Source organism: Poecilia reticulata, chromosome 1 (genome assembly GCF_904066995.2).
Source record: "Poecilia reticulata chromosome 1, P_reticulata-male-v2, whole genome shotgun sequence".
Taxonomy (NCBI): Eukaryota; Metazoa; Chordata; class Actinopteri; order Cyprinodontiformes; family Poeciliidae; genus Poecilia; species Poecilia reticulata.
The window spans coordinates 33,437,338-33,456,266 of NC_088830.1; the positions used below are offsets into that span (position 1 = coordinate 33,437,338).

The 18,929-nt window shown below is 41.6% G+C and overlaps 2 long non-coding RNA genes across 2 annotated transcripts; both read left to right on the plus strand.

Annotated features, from left to right (window-relative positions):
• Window positions 1-1,119: 1,119 nt before the first annotated feature.
• Window positions 1,120-1,548, plus strand: LOC145553114 (uncharacterized). Its single transcript, XR_014089330.1, has 2 exons — window positions 1,120-1,332; window positions 1,365-1,548. It is a non-coding gene; the product is annotated as an uncharacterized LOC145553114 (long non-coding RNA).
• Window positions 1,549-3,838: 2,290 nt separating this feature from the next.
• Window positions 3,839-8,914, plus strand: LOC145553113 (uncharacterized). The gene is made up of 2 exons (XR_014089328.1): window positions 3,839-8,698; window positions 8,731-8,914. It is a non-coding gene; the product is annotated as an uncharacterized LOC145553113 (long non-coding RNA).
• Window positions 8,915-18,929: the final 10,015 nt, after the last annotated feature.

An 18,929-nucleotide genomic window follows, 5' to 3' on the forward strand; every position in this document is an offset into this window, starting at 1 on the left:
GCCGCGGTGAGCCGCTCCATAATGCACCGACCTCTGAGGAATTCATTCAGAGAACAAACCTGTAATTATCTCCTCGTGTTGCAACGACAAAGAGAAAAATGCTTTGGTGGCTCACTCCACAGAGCAATAATTGGAGCAGAGAAAGAACATGTTGCGCTGTGTCATAAGCATAAATCTGAGTTTTACATAGAAAAGAGATGAGAGGCATATTTTATATGAACTTCTTGCAACCTCATGTTTTTAGAAACTCTGCTGAGATCAACTGCAGAGTAGAAATGTTTCCATGCTTAAATGAGTCCATGTTTTACTCATGTTCAGCGTTCAGACGGATCCTTCAGACAAACATCAGGTCATTTCATCTCTGCTTCCTGCTGGGAGTCATTCTGGCTCAGGTCACATTAACGCAGCAGGAGAATGTGACCGATATCTGACAAACGCAACCTGTACCCAGTTTTTAAAACGTCAGTCTGAACCCCAAGAAATCTGACGTCAGGTTGTTCCTAAAGCTTCTCCATTCACGTTGAAGTTCGTCTGACTTTCACATCATCAACATGCATCATAATTTTGCACCAGAAGAAACCAGAGACACTAAATCTGGGCATAAACAGTGAGTGAAATCATAATTATGAACTTATGAAGAGCATCACCTCACATGCCACCAGTCCTGGTTCTGACTCCACATCCAAACACGAAACAAGTCGATGCTCAACAGAATACCAGTCCTGCTTTCTTTAGTACATTCTTCTGATTTTGTAACGATGCTGCTGGTTATTGTTGCCTGAACGTTTGTGGATCCTTTATATGTCTGTGTTCTTCCTCTGAACATGCAGGTCATAAAACATTCACACCGAAGTCTGAATGCCGTCGCATCATTCAGTACCGTGAACCACTGCAAACTAATGAGTCAGCAAAAAAGATCATCTTTTCAGGCATAAATTAACTGCAGGAAGTGGATTCTGAATCTGGACTTTAGCTTGTAAAACAAACAAACAAAAGAAAAACATTAATTGCGTTAAAAAGTAATTAATTAATCTTGTTAAATTTCTGGTCCTAAAATAAACTTTTTACCGCCTTTGATTGTGTTTCTGTCAGGAAACTTAGTGAAACTATTGATAGAGATTTTTTGGTATTATCATTTTGTTGTTACTTTAGTTCATATTCAGTCTAATGTTCGAGCAGATTAAAATGTTCTCTTCTTTAGTGTGTGTATTAACTGACCTGGGGGTCACAGTTGCCTGTTCATCTTCAGGTGAAACAGTTTGACCAAGATTTGAACCGGGCTCAGGCCGTAAATCAGATATCGCATCTGGAACTGGGTTGCTAGTTGTTTAGGTAAATTGTTTTACGACCTTTGCTTTGTTTAGGTAAATTGTTTTACGACCTTTGCTGTTTTTCCTCTGCTGTCTATCCTGCCTATCCTCCCTCTTTGAAGTTTGATAATAAAAGACAAGCTCTGCCCAAAGATTGGCAGAACGCTCTGTGAACAGCTCTGAGAAGCAGTTGACAGAGTCTTCTCCTTTTGCTGCAGAAGCTTTGTCATAAAATTCATATACGTTGTCTGTGGTTCTTTTATGTAGGTTCTAGGAAAATACCTATCATTTTGGTGCCGAAACCCGGGATCTCTCATACCGACCGCTGTCAGGCAGAGGAAGACGCGCTGAATCCGTGCACGGCCAGAGTCAACTGGACCTGGAAAGAAAGACCCAGGAAGCAAAATTCTTCGCTGGGCCGGCGACACATGTCCGACTTTGTCTGCCAACGGCGGAATGACGAGATCCAACCGGACAGTGCGAAAACTACAGAAACGTAAGTGAATTTTAAAATGTTTCAAACGAATGATACTAAAAGTCGACATAAATAAAGGGTTGGAGTCCCAGTTGCAACTAAAATGCTAAGAATTGAGGTTTGGAATCCCAGTTGCAACTAAATGCTACTAAATTGAGGGTTTGAGTCCCAGTTGACATTGACACTTGATTCAACTAAATGCTACTAAATTGAGGGTTTGAGTCCCAGTTGACATTGGCACTTGATTCAACTAAATGCTTTTGGGTTGAAGTCCCTGTTGACGGCGTTTCAACTAAACAAAGGAAAGGCTCTCAGAGCCTCCTGTTTTTGGGAGACCCCTTAAGGGTAAGTCCTCAGGCGGATAGGAAGCTTGTCATTGCTGTGTGGTTTTGATTTTTTGACGGGTAAATAAAATGACTGGTGCTGAGTTTTCTGACAAGGCAAAAACAGATAATGTTGCGCTAAATCGTAGTCATTACTGTGCTGGTTTGCTGCTGCTTTGATGTGTGTGTGTGTGTGTGTGTGTGTGCATGAAAGGGTAGTGTGAGAGTGATTGGAGGTTTAAATACCGCTCTGTATTTTACCTCATATAAAACAGTGGAATTAAGCAGCAAACCTCTTGTGGATGCAATAGGCAAGATTCTCCCACTCGAAAGAGTCGAAGCGAGGAATACCACAACAAGGTGTTTTAATTGCTGGCCCACTGAAAAGATCTCCAGTTCATAGGACTCCCTAGGAGTCAACGAACCTGGACCAAATTTAAATAAATTCAAATAAATAATATTTTCAAGCTGAAATTGCAAGTGTTTTAAATATGGGAAATAAACATTCTTGTAATTCCTTACTCGCTGAGGGCCCCGATGGGGATGAAAAGTACATGCTGTCCAGGTTTCCTGGTAGCACTGTACACATGAAAAAATGGAGAAAGAAATATAAAATAGATGGAAAGCTAAAAATCGATAAATGGCAAACAATTGTGAGAATTTTGGAGAGTAGTGTAGCAAGAAAAACGGGGATAAAAAAAAAAAAAATCTAAAAAGGAGGATGAGTTGAGATGTGCTAAAATATGGTTAAAAGCAGCCACAGACCGGAAAGAACAAATTAAAAAGATTAAAGACAAAAAGCTTGTAGAATCAAATAACTTATTTGTAAGACCAGAAGACAATGAAATGGTGCTATCCAGACGGAATGCTCCAGCGGGGCAGGGAGAGCAGGTACGGCCGACTGCTCCTCCCCCAACCGCTGAAGCAAGCTCGTCTGCCTCTGTCCCAGTAGAAACAGCCCCGGCAGACAGTCTTCCGGACGCGCCCGCTACTGGCAGTAAGGAGCCCCAAAGTAGTCTGTATCCCTCACTGGAAGGTTTAGATCCACCCCCGTATGCGGGAGACAGAAGTCAAACAGAACATATGCCAATTGAACAGCCACATTACAATTTAAGGTTAAATCCTAAAAAGAAGATCCAATATAGTCCTGATTTCCACGAGGGACATGTTGAAGAGTACCCCATGATACAGGTACCAAACCCTAATGCTGGTGAGGATGATTCACCACATACATATGTTTTTAGACCCTGGACTTTAGAGGAAGTCCGGAAAGCTGTGAAAGGATCAGATGTTTTTCACCTGGAGAAATTTGGAGGTTTATATACCTCTGCCTTTTCCAACGACCGGACAAAAGGCCGTGGAAGAGACAGAGGCAGAGGAAGTCACGATAGGCGACGACCCCAAAATAACACCCCACAAAATCCACGGTATTCAAAAGGCTGCTGGATTTGTGGCAATATTGGTCACTGGGCAAGAAACTGCCCTTCAAAGAATGTTGCACGGGGCGACAAGAGGGGTGGTGGAGTGAGGAGACCACAAATAGGAGAAATCCTCAGCATAATCAGACTTTACCACACCCCAAAAACACAAACCCCCAGTCTAAATTGATGAAATGCTAGAGACATGTGCATGCAGTTTAAGACGTTAAGTAAAACCATAAAAGAAATTGAATTCCTGTAAGAAATCAATGTATGCAAAATAATTTGTAATGTTACTAAAAAATTTGGGTTAAACCTCACAAGTGAGAAATAATTTGTTTTAAGAAATACTGATGTTTGTTTTGTTTTTCTTTTTGAGCATTCCTACACCTTTAAAGAAAAACCAGTAAAGAGAGGTCTCACTGAAATAAAACATGGGAACGACTTCTCTGTATGCTAAAAGTGGAATCATGACTTTCCTGAAGGAGGAGAAGCTGAAAAATAAAACTAAATAATAAAATTGTCCTCAGAGAACAATGTTTAATGTATTGTGTCGGAATAATATTATAACACCACCTTGGTGAAATGATTCTTAGCTGTCTATCTGGAGAGGTCAGCGGTCAGAGTAAGGTACCGACCTGGACATTGTCCAGCCTCGTAACTCTTAGGCCTTGAGAGGAGGGCTGCCCGCTGACTTCACAGTCTGCAGCACTGAGATCAACAAATTTAGAGAAATCCATTGTTCTCTGGTGAGACGTGTCTTAGATGAAGTTAACTTAAACGTACATTCTACATTTTACAAGTTAATGGTGAACATGATGAAAGAGACTACAGCTTTTAACATGTTTCATGTTTATATGTGTTTGAATAAGGAAATGGTTTATGACTTCTTAAAAAGTTGGATAATAAGTGGCTAAAAGCTATACGATGAAAAGAAAAGAAAGTTATAATTGACTCTTATTTGCTTCTTTCCTTTTCCTCTGTCTGAGCCTCGCTGCGCTGCGTCTGACCTCTGACCTCAGCTCAGATCTGTCCTGCCAATCAGATGACGTCCCTCCTTTATCACCAGCCAGTTGATAAAGAAGCGAAAAAGGACAGGACGATTTCTACCAACTGGACACTGAAGGCAATAAAGTGTCCACTGGTCCTAATTCCTTGACATCTGGGAACTGCCATGCAGCAAAACTACTGTATGGAGTCCTGCTAGACGTTTGGAAAAAGAAAGCAAACTGAACTGTTTGCCGCTTGTTTCATTGGTGGACAAAGGGACGGTCTGGACAACTTATAAATAATCCAACACCAGAGCCAGTTGGACTGACAGGGAGCTGGAGGAGGGGCAGAGGGAGGACCAGCTGCAGTGACGCTAGCAGCAGGAGGAGAAATGCGAGATAAGTTATACACACACACTGCTGTGATACACACACTGCTACTGTAATGAGGACTTGCTTGCTTACTTACTAGCAGGAAAGAATTATCTAGCTAGAAAAGGACATATTGAAGGTTTTTAGGTACAATGTTAAACAAAATCGTCCATTTTGTACCCATTAACTCAGTCCTTAACAGAAGGACCAGTGATCCTCTTAGGGCCCACGAGCCATAGATTGGGAAACTGTGAAGGAAAAAACTGTAATGGTTAAAAGTTAAGAAAGGAAAAAAGAAAACTGAGTGTGATACGGCTAAATTACACCAACTAAAAAGGATTAGATTCAAAGCTAATAATGATTTGCAAATGTTTTATTTTCTTTGAAATAAATATACAAGTTTGGAACTAAATTAAACATATCTAAGTGTTGAAATTAATTGATATTGCAGTGTTGAAATACTATGAAGTATTTCTTTGCATTTAACCGAAACACTTAACTTAGAGTTTAATTATATAAAGAATCTATAAATTGATTGGGATTGTGTTTGTGTGTTTTATATTGGGATGAATGACAATTATTTTGAGAAGAGAGAAATTTTACTGCTAAATTGAGTAACGGATTAAATTATTGACCATTTAATTTTTTATAAGAAAACTTACATTGTTACCTTGTTTGAAATGTGAGGTTAAGTGAAAGTCTGTGACTTTAAGCGACCTTATAAACGGCTACTAAACACTGATGATTGTGATTAAAAGCAACATTTTCTAGACTTCAGTCTAGAACATTTTAATCCAGATTTGATTGATAGTCAATAAATTCAAATAGACAAATCTTGAATTTGAGGATATGAGATTTGTTTTAGATTAAAGGTGAACATTTTTATTTTGGGGAAATAAAATAAAGGTGTTGAAAGCTGCTGAATTACAAGAAAAGAAAACAAAAATAACTGAAAGGTAAACCTGTATTTAAAAATACTTCTTTGCTAAAGGATCTTCTACAAGCAATAAACCTGAGAGTTCACCTGATTTAACCATTATTCCTCCCAAAGACCAATTTGAAGCTGAAATGATTGTAACACATTGGCAATGCCATGTGTAAAAAGGGGGGAAAGGGTAAAGGGTGAGGTAATACATATAAGTTTTTTTGTTATGAACTTTTGAATTAACAAATACTGTTAGATGATGATTTATGCTTTTTCTAAAAGAGTTGAAGTAGTTCCAGCAAAGCCTGCTTTTGAAATAATTTATGGGAGAGCTTACATATTGCCTCTGTTTGCTCCAGACTTACAGAAAGCTGATGAAGAACAAACTTTGGTAGATTATATGATCAGGATCCTGAAACAGAAAGAGGTGTTAAATGCAAATTTACTGCCGTCTGACTGTTCTCCTCTACAGGAAATAAATAAAACCACCCCATCCAGCCAGGAAACTGGGTCTACATAAAGGTCATCAAAACCAGCCCATGCTTGGGAAGGACCCTTCCAGGTGCTAATGACCACACCAAACAGCCGTAAAGATTGCAGCTGGATACATCTCAGTCCCTGCAAGCTGCAGAGAGTGTTTGAACCCCTAAGTAGGCGGAGGGAGGAAGGCCGGACTTCAAAGGGGGGCTATTTTTTAGGGTAGCTCGTCTCAAACCCGGTGAAGAAACGCTTAAGATTCCCCCGTCTTTAGGTTGGGGGTTCTGACATCTCTGTGCGCCGAGCAGCAATGGGGACTCCATATGCCAGATGGATCTTCTATTGCGCTGTGACAGCAGTATGTTTGATGTTTGGAGGAGGACGTGAGCCTGAGTTCCACAAACACGACTACAGCACCAACCTGTGGTGGAAACTAATGAATAGAACCGCGTATGAGGGACATGCTGTGAACTGCTACGTGTGTGCGCAGCTGCCGGTTTCTATTCACAACTCAGGCCTCCGACCAGGTGACATTACTGACAACAAACAGATGTGTCTCTATGTTCTAAGCACCACACCACGGCGCGTCCCACCCCTAAGGGGAGACAGAGCGCGCGAGAAGGACTATTCAGCTGACCTCCGAATGGGAGAGGCTGTGCAAGGTCTGTTTGGATTTTTAAATTGTTCACTCGCAGACGATGTACTTCCTTTTGCATCATCTCAACAAACTGTATGGAAGATACCAGAGATCATTTCATTAGCAGGAGCTAAACCAGGATCTCTGGGGAACTGTGTCTACAATAATGGACATGTTATTCTAGGGACGTTACCTTGGAACTTGTGTAACAAAGTTTACACCTACTGCGAACCGACACAGGATTTCATCGACTGCACAGCCTGCAGGGGTCAAAGGATGACTCCACACTGCAAAGTCTGGAAGGACAACCCAGACTGTGACGACTTGTTTCAGGAGAGGAGTTTCAACATCACGCATAAGACAAAGAGGAAACAGGAGACAACGCTGTGCAGTACCATAGTGCCAGGAGACTATGGTTCACGGATGTTGGCAGATTGGTACTTCATATGTGGAAATGAAGCGTACATGTTTTTGCCGAAAAATTGGGGAGGACTGTGTGCTGTGGTTCCGTTAATCAACCCGATTGCGTTCATCAGGAGAGCACAAGATGATCCACGTACCCGCTCCAAACGAACAGTTATGTCAGAGGTCAAAAGATGGGGAGGCCTAACTACACATACTGGAGTTCCATGGGAATTCAGGATTTGGAACGGCGGAGAAAAAATTCATGCAAGGTTTGTTTCTGTGGGTTGGAGTAGGTGAGATTCGGGACCACGTAGAGATAAACAGGTACGGATTACTGCGACTAATCAACATCACATACCAGCTGGCCAATGGCACTGCGAAAGAGCTGACTGAACTGAGAAACATGGTTATGCAAAATCGTGTTGTTCTGGATTTCCTCACTGCCCCTCAGGGTGGGGTCTGCAAAATTATTGGCCCAACGTGCTGCACTTTTGTGCCGGATGAAACAGGCACTGGAGGAACTATTTCTGATGCTCTATATGAGCTGGAGGATCTTAAAAAATATGTGGAGAGTGGAACACGCGGCTCATCCTTTTTTGATTTGTTTTCATGGCTCACGTCTGGTCCATGGTGGACTTTACTGTTAAAGCTCGTGACACCGATTCTGATTGTTTTGGTTCTGTTCTGTCTTTTTACGGGTTGCATTATTCCTTGCCTACGAAGTATGTTGTTTAAAACAGTTAACACAACTGTTGTTAGTTATCAGCTAGCACAGGCATCCTATGAGACAAATGAAAATGACTTGTTTCGAGGTTCTGACGATTTTCTGAACAATGATGATGTTCTGTAATCAATAAACAGATTAATTCATTTGCTGAATGATTCCTACACCGAAAATGTGAAAACAAGTGGTGTTAGAGATGAGAAACCTGCATTTTATTTATTTTGCTCTTTCTTTCTTTTGTTTTTGTTCATTTCTTTTATTCATTATATTAATTTAGTCATTGTGTAATTTCTATGTTTAGACTAGGAAAAAAAAAAAAAAACATTCTTGCATTTATTGGTTCTATTTTATTTCTTTTCTTTTCTATGCTTGGCTTTTGAATAGGGTTTATACACATGGTAAAATGATAAAAAGGGGGGAATGATAGAGATTTTTTGGTATTATCATTTTGTTGTTACTTTAGTTCATATTCAGTCTAATGTTCGAGCAGATTAAAATGTTCTCTTCTTTAGTGTGTGTATTAACTGACCTGGGGGTCACAGTTGCCTGTTCATCTTCAGGTGAAACAGTTTGACCAAGATTTGAACCGGGCTCAGGCCGTAAATCAGATATCGCATCTGGAACTGGGTTGCTAGTTGTTTAGGTAAATTGTTTTACGACCTTTGCTTTGTTTAGGTAAATTGTTTTACGACCTTTGCTGTTTTTCCTCTGCTGTCTATCCTGCCTATCCTCCCTCTTTGAAGTTTGATAATAAAAGACAAGCTCTGCCCAAAGATTGGCAGAACGCTCTGTGAACAGCTCTGAGAAGCAGTTGACAGAGTCTTCTCCTTTTGCTGCAGAAGCTTTGTCATAAAATTCATATACGTTGTCTGTGGTTCTTTTATGTAGGTTCTAGGAAAATACCTATCAACTATGACAACCTGTCTGTGAAAAGTCAGGCTGGACTGACTGGAAACGTACACAATGAAAACATACAGATCCTAAGCAGGAGCCTTGAGGAACGCCACAGTTCAGAAGAGAAAACCTGGACAGAACAACTTCTGCTTTACAAAATGATCATCATGGTTCACCGGGAGAAAAGCAGCCGTCAGATCCAGTAAGATTAAAGCAGCAGAATATTCAGAGTTGAAAGCAGATCATTGAAAACTTTCTGTTCTGTTTTGAAAACCAAACTGAAACCCTTAAAGGTGAGTTTTCTCCTCAGGCTGGAGGGTTTTACCTGCTGTCATTTCTCAGAGTTAAAGGCCTTCAGGAGTTTGTCTTCCTCAGATAAATGGCAAAAGTAGAAGGTTTTCAAAAGTCAAACTTTACCTGACTCTATAAATGCCACTTTAGAGGTACAACCACTGCTTTCTATAAAACACCCATCAGTTACACGACCTCCCACACTTTTAAGAGCACCGTTTTCTGTAAAGTGGAGAGATCAAGCACAGACAGCCTGAGGGCGGAAATTCAGTTATGTCTCTCAGGTGGAGAGGAGAGCTGATCTTAAAGCCTCAGGATACAACCAAAGTTAGGAAATGACACTTGCAGCCCTGAGGGTCATCAGCCGCAGAGCATAATTAATCTAACATGTCACGTCCGGCTTGTTAGCGCCGGCGCTCAAAGTAAAACAAACGACCATCAACATGCATCGTCCAGCCCCGCATTGTCAACAAGGATTCCTCAGAGGCCATAATGGATAAAAAGGGGCTGGAATAATGAATAATTTATCATGGCAAATTAATTTCATGCTCCGCCAGCGTCCTGGACAACAGCACAGTGTGTGACATCCTGAAACGATTATGCAATCCTCCCTGTTGGACCGAGACTTTACGCTCCTGCTGGAGCCTGAAAAGGACTTTTGTGTTCAGTTTGTGGTTAAGTCTTCTGTTATTAACAGACCAGCATTAATGCTCATGTTTATTTAATGGTTTATTAATAAGAACCCCGTGGTTGGTCTTTCTAATCAAATCTTGATTACATGAGTCTAATCAGCATACATGTCTTGTTAGTCAGGCAGTAGCAGAAACGCTCAGCTCCACGCAGATCGTTTCTGAGAAAACATTCGATCAGTTTATAGTCTGAATGGTGTTTGGTTTTCTGTTTTGGTTTTTGAAACATTTTACTTTTGTTTTATCTTTGTCTTGGCTCATCACAGCCGCTGTAGTTTCTGAACGTTCAATAAACGACAAACTTGGACTAATTACCTCGTTCTTTGTTACTATGTGTCATTTACAACAAACATCAAACACGGTAAATATGTCTCATTAAGTATTTAACAAACAAATGGCTTCTACCGCGATAATTATGTGAAATTAAATTAATTGTCTAATATTAAAAAAAATAGCTTGGTGCCGTCGGGCTCAGACTCTGAGAGGCTTTTCCTTTTTCAAAAAATTTTGTTTTTTGCCTCTTATTTAGTGGAAATATTGATGTTGATGAGATTTTCTCCAAAATAATAACGTTTTTCAACCTTTATAGCTCCACTGTTGAAAATGAGAAACATTCACAAATGACAGTGAAATAAAATCCAGTCCAGCATCTGGTTTGAGGTGATTCCTCTGGAACCCGTTGGAGGAAAAACATCCCAACTTCAGAAGATGAGCTTTAACCTAACAGAGCTCTGTGGTTCCTCCTGTCAGTCTGAGAGTCAGGGTGAGGAGGCGCCATGTTAGGAAGAGAAGCTGCAGGATCTTCAGAACAAACAGGTCATGATGCTGGGCTACTGATTATCCCTCTGTCTGGATACAGGATCAATAGAACCAGACATGGAAAACTGGGATGCTCTCCATGCCATGATGTTCAGGATTTAGGTCTCATGGCATCTCAACGTGTCGACATTGCAGCCAGTGGGGCTGAGGGAGGAAATACAGCTTTATTTGGTAGCAATTCAAGAGCTACCAGCTTTAATCACTTCACAAAAATATAATCAGCACAGAAACTCCAAAGCACACAAAGAATATATATATATATATATATATATATATATATATATATATATATATATATATATATATATATATATATATATATATATATATATATATATATTGACCCGACGAGGGTCCCCGTTGTCAATCAGTGTTGCTTCCTAAGTGGACAGTTTGATTTCACAGAAGTTTGATTTACTTGGAGTTATATTGTGTTGTTTAAGTGTTCCCTTTATTTTTTTGAGCAGTGTATATATATGTATATTTTTTTTTTTTTTTTGTTTTTTTGTCATAGTACCCCCAAGAATTTAAAACTACTTTCACCCCTGGCTGTGAGGGTTTTTAGAGCGTGGTCCCTGTGAATATTGAGGTTCACTGCAGCAACCTGCACAACAACCACAAATGTTACAATTATTACAAACTCAGAAGCTCTAATATGGAAACTTTTTTGAAACTTTAACTGGAAGGTTTTCGGTTCTGGTTGAGACATTTTTCCAGTGTCACCAATGAGTCAAACTTGGTCACAGTTGTTAAATGAAGGAAGAATCAGTTCCTCACCAAAGTACATAAGAAGTCCCACAATTTTATTTTTGAATAAGTGACAACTGAGAGAAGCGACCCAGAAGTGTCAGAGCGGCTGCCGTTACAGGAGACGGATGGAGTCTTACAGCTCAGGCAGGAAAGTGAAAACCATTTTCGAAGTTTCTACAGTCGGCATGGAGACGGATCTTCACTTCCTGCTCCTCTTACCAGCTCACTTCTCAGTTTAGCATCTGTCATTAAGGCTGAGGACTGTTCTACTGCAAAACAGAGTAAAACTGATAAAATCATGTTGTTTGTTTCTGCAGACAACAACCAAGGACAGATAAGTGGTTACAGAGAACAGATGATTGTAGACGTCGGCCACAACAGCAGCAATTCTTTGTTTAATCTGAGAAAAGATTTCATGGAAACAAAAGTATTCATCATCCTGGAACATTTCCACAGATAAATGGAGCTAAACGGGAAAAAAAACGCCTCTGGATGCAGCAGAGGTCTGGAAACTGGGTTCACCTGTAACCACGACAACCAGACCTACATAGAACCTGAGCCAGAACAACAATGTTCATCTGTTAGAACGGCCTAGTCAAAGTCCAGACCTACATACAACCAGAGCCAGAACAATAATGTGCATCTGTTAGAACGGCCTAGTCAAAGTCCAGACCTACATACAACTGAGAATCTGTGATGCTTAAAGGTCCAATCAGACTGAAGTTTCACTGAACAGAACGAGGAAAAGGTTTTATGCAGAGGAAACTGAAAACAAGTCAAACATCAGGAAACACACCAGCTCTCACATTTATACCTGTAAAGAATTTAAATTATTTTTCTTCCACACAGTTTTGTGCTGCTTTGTGTTGAAGTATAGCATAAATTCTTCTTCTGCAGAAGTTTGTGTCCATGTTTGGCTGGCGCTCTGTGATGGATGAGGCGGCGCTCTGACTCCATCTGACTCCAGCATAACCTTTTAGGAATTAGATGATGTGGTGAGTTAACATGCTGTCGTTCCCTCCAGCCATGTTTGATCCACAGTCTGTGTCTCCGCCGGCCTTTTAGCTTCCAGAAGGTTCTGCTGTGAACCGTCCGGACCCAGAGCAGGCTGGACACAGACAGATACGCACATGAATATAATCCAATCCCAGGCAGGAAGTCTCTGAGCTGTGAGTGTTCTCCTTTATCTGGCCACCGACCGAGTCAGATCCAAATCTTTTTATGGTTGTCTGTGGCTATAATGTTTGTCTCTCAGATGAATAATGAGGATCAGAAACAATCCACACAGAACTAGAGGTTCTGATTCAGAGTGGGACCCTTCGGTCCTGATGGAAGACGTAATCACACGGCTGGTGGTGTAGCTTTTCTCTCAGTGTAATATATCAGGATCTTATGTGAAAGACAAACAGGAATGTTTGTGAAGTGGAAGGAAAGTGATATTTGTTTTCAAGAAATAAAATCTATAACTGTGCAAACAAGTTACAGATTTCTGACCCCAAATCCCAGAGGAGTTGGACAAAAGGCTTCATGGATGAGAAGGAGAAATTTAAAACCATCTCTTCTATCTGCCATAATCAGGTTAAAGTCCAGACAGGAACACATTTAAAGGGCCGGTAGTAAATATTCTCACATACAGACATAGTGCCATTTTATAGCAGCACCAAGTAATTATATTACCTTCATTCATAGCAATGTTGTTCATATCAAACATAGCTTTGAAATGGGACTCCGTCTCTTTAAGAAGCTCCTACTCATTCCAACATTTCAGATTGTCATCACAGCAACTGGACTGTTGAACTTAGGGTTATCGCTAACATTTGGCCGTAACGTTTGTAATGCGACCATGAAGGAAAGCAGGCTATGAAGCTGTAAACAACCGTCTCCCACTGCAAAGAGAGAAGCTGTGGGACGAATGACACCAGAAATAAAATGTCAGAAACGTTCCTCCTGCTCTGACTTTACCTGCTCAGTATTTGGAAGCGTGGCCAGCATGGACTGAATGTTTTTGTTCACTTCCTCTGCTGCCATCCCTGAAACTACAGGCAGACTGCAATTCTAAAAGAGCAGAAACGTGACAGAAACGTTCACAACCCCTCCTCCTGCTCACTGATTGGCCAGGATGAATTTCATTCTCTGAAATCGAGACAATGGGACAAATCCAGGATGGAGGACTGAATGGAGATGAGAATCGAGGAGAAAAGAGTAGGACGGCAACAGACGGGATCATTTTGAGGAAGAATTTCCTTTTGAAGCCAAAGTGTTGACTGAGGATGACTGAACACATCACATCTTATCCTACAATTATCCACAACTTGTGCGTAACTGTATGTGCATAATCACATAAAATGCCCAAAAAGTTCATTGAAGTTTTTTAGTAATGTGACAAAACGTGAACAGCTGGAGGAGTATGGACGCCTCAGTAAGGTACAGCCTGTGTGATTATAGCTGGAGGAGAAGGAAATGCTAAAAATAGAGAAGGAAAACAGTAACTCTCACTTATTTAAACTATTTTTTTATGTTTTGCACAGTTGCCTTGACCCTTTTTGAAAGGGTCACTGAAATAAACTATGATGAATTTCTCACAGTCCTTAAGAAATGACCTCCTGCTTTATGGAAATGCATTTAATTACAATAAAACTATGCATGTATAAATGAGAATTCTTAACTGCCTCCAGCTAACTTGTTCTGAATACCTACAACCTAATAAAACCTGCTTGCTCATATTAAATTCATGCCATTTAGAGTTCATTATGGTAATCTATAAGTAAGAAGAAGACTGTTTTGTTTCCACAGCAACCATTTTATAATAGAAAGGTACATCAGAGACTAAATCGACGCAGGTGACATTATTGTGTATTCATGAAAAGACGCTTCCTGCCGTGGAGCAGGGGGGGCGGTGCATGTTTTATATGAGGAATCGACATTTTGGGAGTTCGTGACCTTTCTGCTGATCCGCCCATCGCTGTGAATGACAAGAGCATTGATTCCTGTAGTGAGTGCCTTGTTGCCACATTACAGGTGAGTGCGTCGGCGCGGCGCGGCGCGGCGCGGCGCGGCGCGGCGCGGCGCTGGAGGAGGAAACGACCGCAGACACAAACCACCACAGATTCACCATCTGCTTTAAACATGAACCCGCTGCACAAACATCACAGCTGCTGATGCTGCGCCTCTCAGATCAGCTGCTTAACTGGAAACATGTTTTTTACTCTGTCTCCATTTAACAGCATTAAAAAAGAGAATTAATCATCGTTATCACAGAAAGCATATTTCCTTCGTGCACTCCAACCACGCTGCAGGGCTTCACTGATCAGAGCTTCTTAGTGTCCCGTTGTGGACAAAAGCAGGCGTAACGGAGGACATTGCTCTCAATGACAGCTTTGTACTCAGTCCTCATTAGCAAAGACGGCCAATAAATTACGACTTGGGACTGATTTGCTCAGAATCTGAACCATGGAGGGTCAGCAGGGAGGCGAAGAAGAGAGTCTGGGAAACTGAGAAAGTTGAGAGGTAATCTGAAGACGTTTTCTTCTTTACATTCATGTGCGATTTGTTGCGCCGTGTAATGAATGCACCGTGCTCCACCCCTACTCTCTCACCACCAAATCATTTTATGAACCTCGAAAATGATTTTCATGCAATCTCTGACCTTTCCAAATGCTTCCCACCTCTGCCCGGCTCCCCGGGGAACCTTGTCAGCTCTGCAGCCCCAGGCGTCATCAAAGCCCTTGTGCAGAATATCTGACATGGAAGCACCTTCTGCCATGCTCTGCAGGCTGTGCACCCGCCAATGATCGCTGGAAAATGTTCTGCTAGTTTAGCTCTGCAGGTAGTAATGAGAGCCCCGTTTCTCTTCCCCAAAGACTTGGCTCGACTCTGAGGCTTTCTTCTTCTGTGTCATTCTCTTGGCTGCTGTCAGAGGTAAGCTGACGGTAACACAGCTAACTAACAGGACCCCATGAGGATCACAGAGCTGGAATTACAGCTTGTTCTGGACAGGAAATCAGGCAACAAGCTTCGTTCTACTTGATTTTGCTGAGAAGAGAAAGAAAATAGTCATAATCATTTGTTTAGAGGTTATTTGTGCTGCTGCTTTGATCTTGCAGTTTCTCTAATTTTCAATTTTGTGTTTTTTATTATCTGAAGAAAAAGTGAGTCTGAGTCACTTGGATCATGAACTCAGAGTCAGCACATCTTAAGTCTCTGGGATGTTTGAGTTTCACAGCACAGAACGACTCCAGTTCAGGATTTCCTTTCTATTCATGCGTCCATTAAACCCAGACTTCCCTCCCTCAGCCACTTGGGCCAAATCCTGCTGGGGAATCTCAAGGTGATCCTTGTATTTACCCAGAATGCCCTGTGGTGTAGTTTGCTTCCTGCTTTTGGAGCTTTAGGGTCCAAACCCAGATGGAGGTTTGTACAGCTTTGTTACAAGAATAAAAACACAATGAATCCTGGGATACGGCGTGAAGGACACATCAGACCTTCAGATCCGACTAAAAGAATTTTTTATGAGCCACATCCAAATGTGGACGGCGTTCATCAGATCACTGTGACATGATCGGCCTTCAAATCCTGAGTTTTCTCACACCCAAAGTTAATGTCAGCAACAACTTTTCTGTAATGTAAATAATGTATAAATTGTGATTTGCTAGAAAAAAGCAAAGTAAGGAAACATGATCAGTAAGTTTTGCAGCTGCAGCTGCTCTAAAAAGAACTGATTTAATCTGACCTGCTGTCTGCTTCACACACTGGCAGTTGGTCCCACAGAAAATGTGCTCAAGTTCAAATATAAATGAGTCGTTGTTACATTTATATTTCATGCTTGTAATTGTTAGTGAAAACACAGCATCTGGGTTTCTATGCAGCTTATTGCTTCGTTTATTTGGTGTTTTTTGGCTCCTTAGTCTCTTACTTTCTAAGGCAAACTGATAAATAACTTTCCAACATTTAATTAAATAATTATTTGAACCATTGCAGCAGAAAATCAAAACATTTTTGTGAACCTCTACCATTTCCCTCTGCCAGCAGGTGCGCACAGGCAAAACATTCCCCAGGAACTAGTGTTCATGTTATTAGTTCCTGGGACTGCGTCAGGAAGCAGATAGGAAGGGGGAAAGTCATTTTGAGTACTTATTGGGATTTAATGATCATATGTTTAGTTTGTCTTTGCTTTAAAGCCCTGTGACGGTTTCTCCAGGTCAGCTCTCCCTTCATGTCTCTCACTCATCATTCATGTCGGCCTGGTTATGCTGCTACACTGAGGTTAAAGAAGCTTGAACTGATTTTAACCTGAGCTTGTTCTTACAACCGTTTGGGTCGCACCTCCATGACCAGTCGGTCACCATGACAACCATGTGACACCATGGAGGTTCTGCCTCCAGTTCTACTGATAGAAACTCAGAGAACCACCAGTAAACCATCAGGTATGTAGCATAAATGGAGCTTTTTATTCAAATATTTAATGTAATAATACAAATTTATCATCATGTTTTATATTCAGCTGCAATCAGATGAAATTCCAGCAAGTATCTGACATGGAGCAGCTCTCTGCTCCTCACTCACTGAGCCTGAGGTCCTTGGACTTTCGCTGGAGATTAGAGAAGCACCAAACCAAAAAGACGAGCCAAAGAAGAGACACTCCAGCCTCGATTTTCCTCATATTCATTAGGCTGAGCCCACACTGTGGCGATCGCGCCAGGCATTCGCGCTGAAACTTGCAGTGATACGCAGGTCTGCCTCCCATATGCTCCCACTAATGAGGTCAGACTGAGCCGGCGAGGTCCAGCTGCCTTATTATAAGCCTCCATGTTTGTGTATGCTAATGATCTAGCTGCTAATAATCTCATTTAGAAACCTGTCAACACTTCAACTACTCCTACTGATTATGCTGCAATACATCCCGTTTTAAATACGGCATAGGTGCAGTTCAACACTTGAGGGAGGCGTTTGTTTGGAGGAATCAGCAGCAGCAGGTCAAGCTGGCTATGTTTACATCCACAGTAATGTTCTAATATTAACCCCTTTCAGACGTTACTTTGAATAAGAGCCAGGAAGTCAAAAGAAGTTTCACCACTAAAACCCTAATAAGGACAAACAGGAAGTGGAAAAATAGTTGTACAGTCGTGGTAAAATGTTTACATGTAAGAGCAGAATGATCATATGATGCACTGACTTATGCTCATATAAACTGTAATACTCTGAAGCTCTGCCTCTCCCACTGCGCCTGGCTGCTGGTTGCTCCCATGATGCAGTTCTGATCACCTGACCCGGTTCCTGTGGGCTGGCCTTCGCCTCTGCAGCTGACTCTCACGCTGAACCTCTCTTCATGCATCTGGACCCTGATTCCTGCTTCATTGGATCGTGAACACTGTAACCCTGACTCCTCCATGGTTTGCCCTCATAAGCAGATCACGATGTTCGTTGACTTGGTTTCCTCATCCTGTGTTGTGATCGTTTTCAGTTTCCAGCCTTTAGCGTTGTCCACTCGATCCCGCTGGTGCAACAATCCCCGGTAAACCGACATATTCTGATCCTCTAAAGTCACCAGGATACTAGCCGACTGAGGGCCAATCCTCCATGGAGGACTTCCTGGGAAAATACCTCTGCTGAGTAATTAACCACTTCCTGTTTCAGCAATACTTCCTGTTTCCCAGCCACTGACTTCCTGTCTGTCTGGCCTCAGAGAAGCTGCCTTCCATCTTGTACATTTTCACCGTTGTCAGTTAAACTCATTTAACGTTTTCTGGATTGTGCTCTGAGTTCTGAGTCCGACTCGAACTTTACAGCCAACCAATCACAGCAGGTCACTCCTCAAAAACCTGACAAGCAAAACGTGTCAAACAGACGCGCATCAGGCAGCTGGGCAGCAGCTTCATCTGTTTGTTGTCTGTTTGGAAGCCAAATGTCCGTCCATCCATTTTCTTACACCCTGTCCAGTGGGGGGTGCCGGTGCCTCTCCAGCGAACGTTTCGGGCGAGAGGCGGGGTCACCCTGGACCAGTCGCCAGGCTGTCGCAGCAAACCAAATGTGTAAATCAATCAATAACCATAACCAGTTGCCCAAGTTTTTAACTTTGGCACCCTGTGCATGTCTGAGTTTGAATTATTTCTGGTGGGGATGAGTTCATATTTTCTAGTTTCCTAAAAACTTTGCATTTGTTGGAAAAGTGAACGGACCTCATGAAGTTTCATGTCAGCATGTTTCTGTTTTCCACTGAAGTAAAAATGTCCCTCAGCATCTCCTTTCTTCACTTGGAACGGAGAGATGAGCTTCAGTCGCAGGTCATCCTCACTCTTCATCACCACATCCGGCTTTTAATGAGCTTTATTGGCAATATTTACCAGAGTTTATGGCTCTGAATGAACTCTGGGCTCCTTCCTATTTCAGATGGGCTTTGCTGAGAGCAACATTATATGATCAATATCACATATT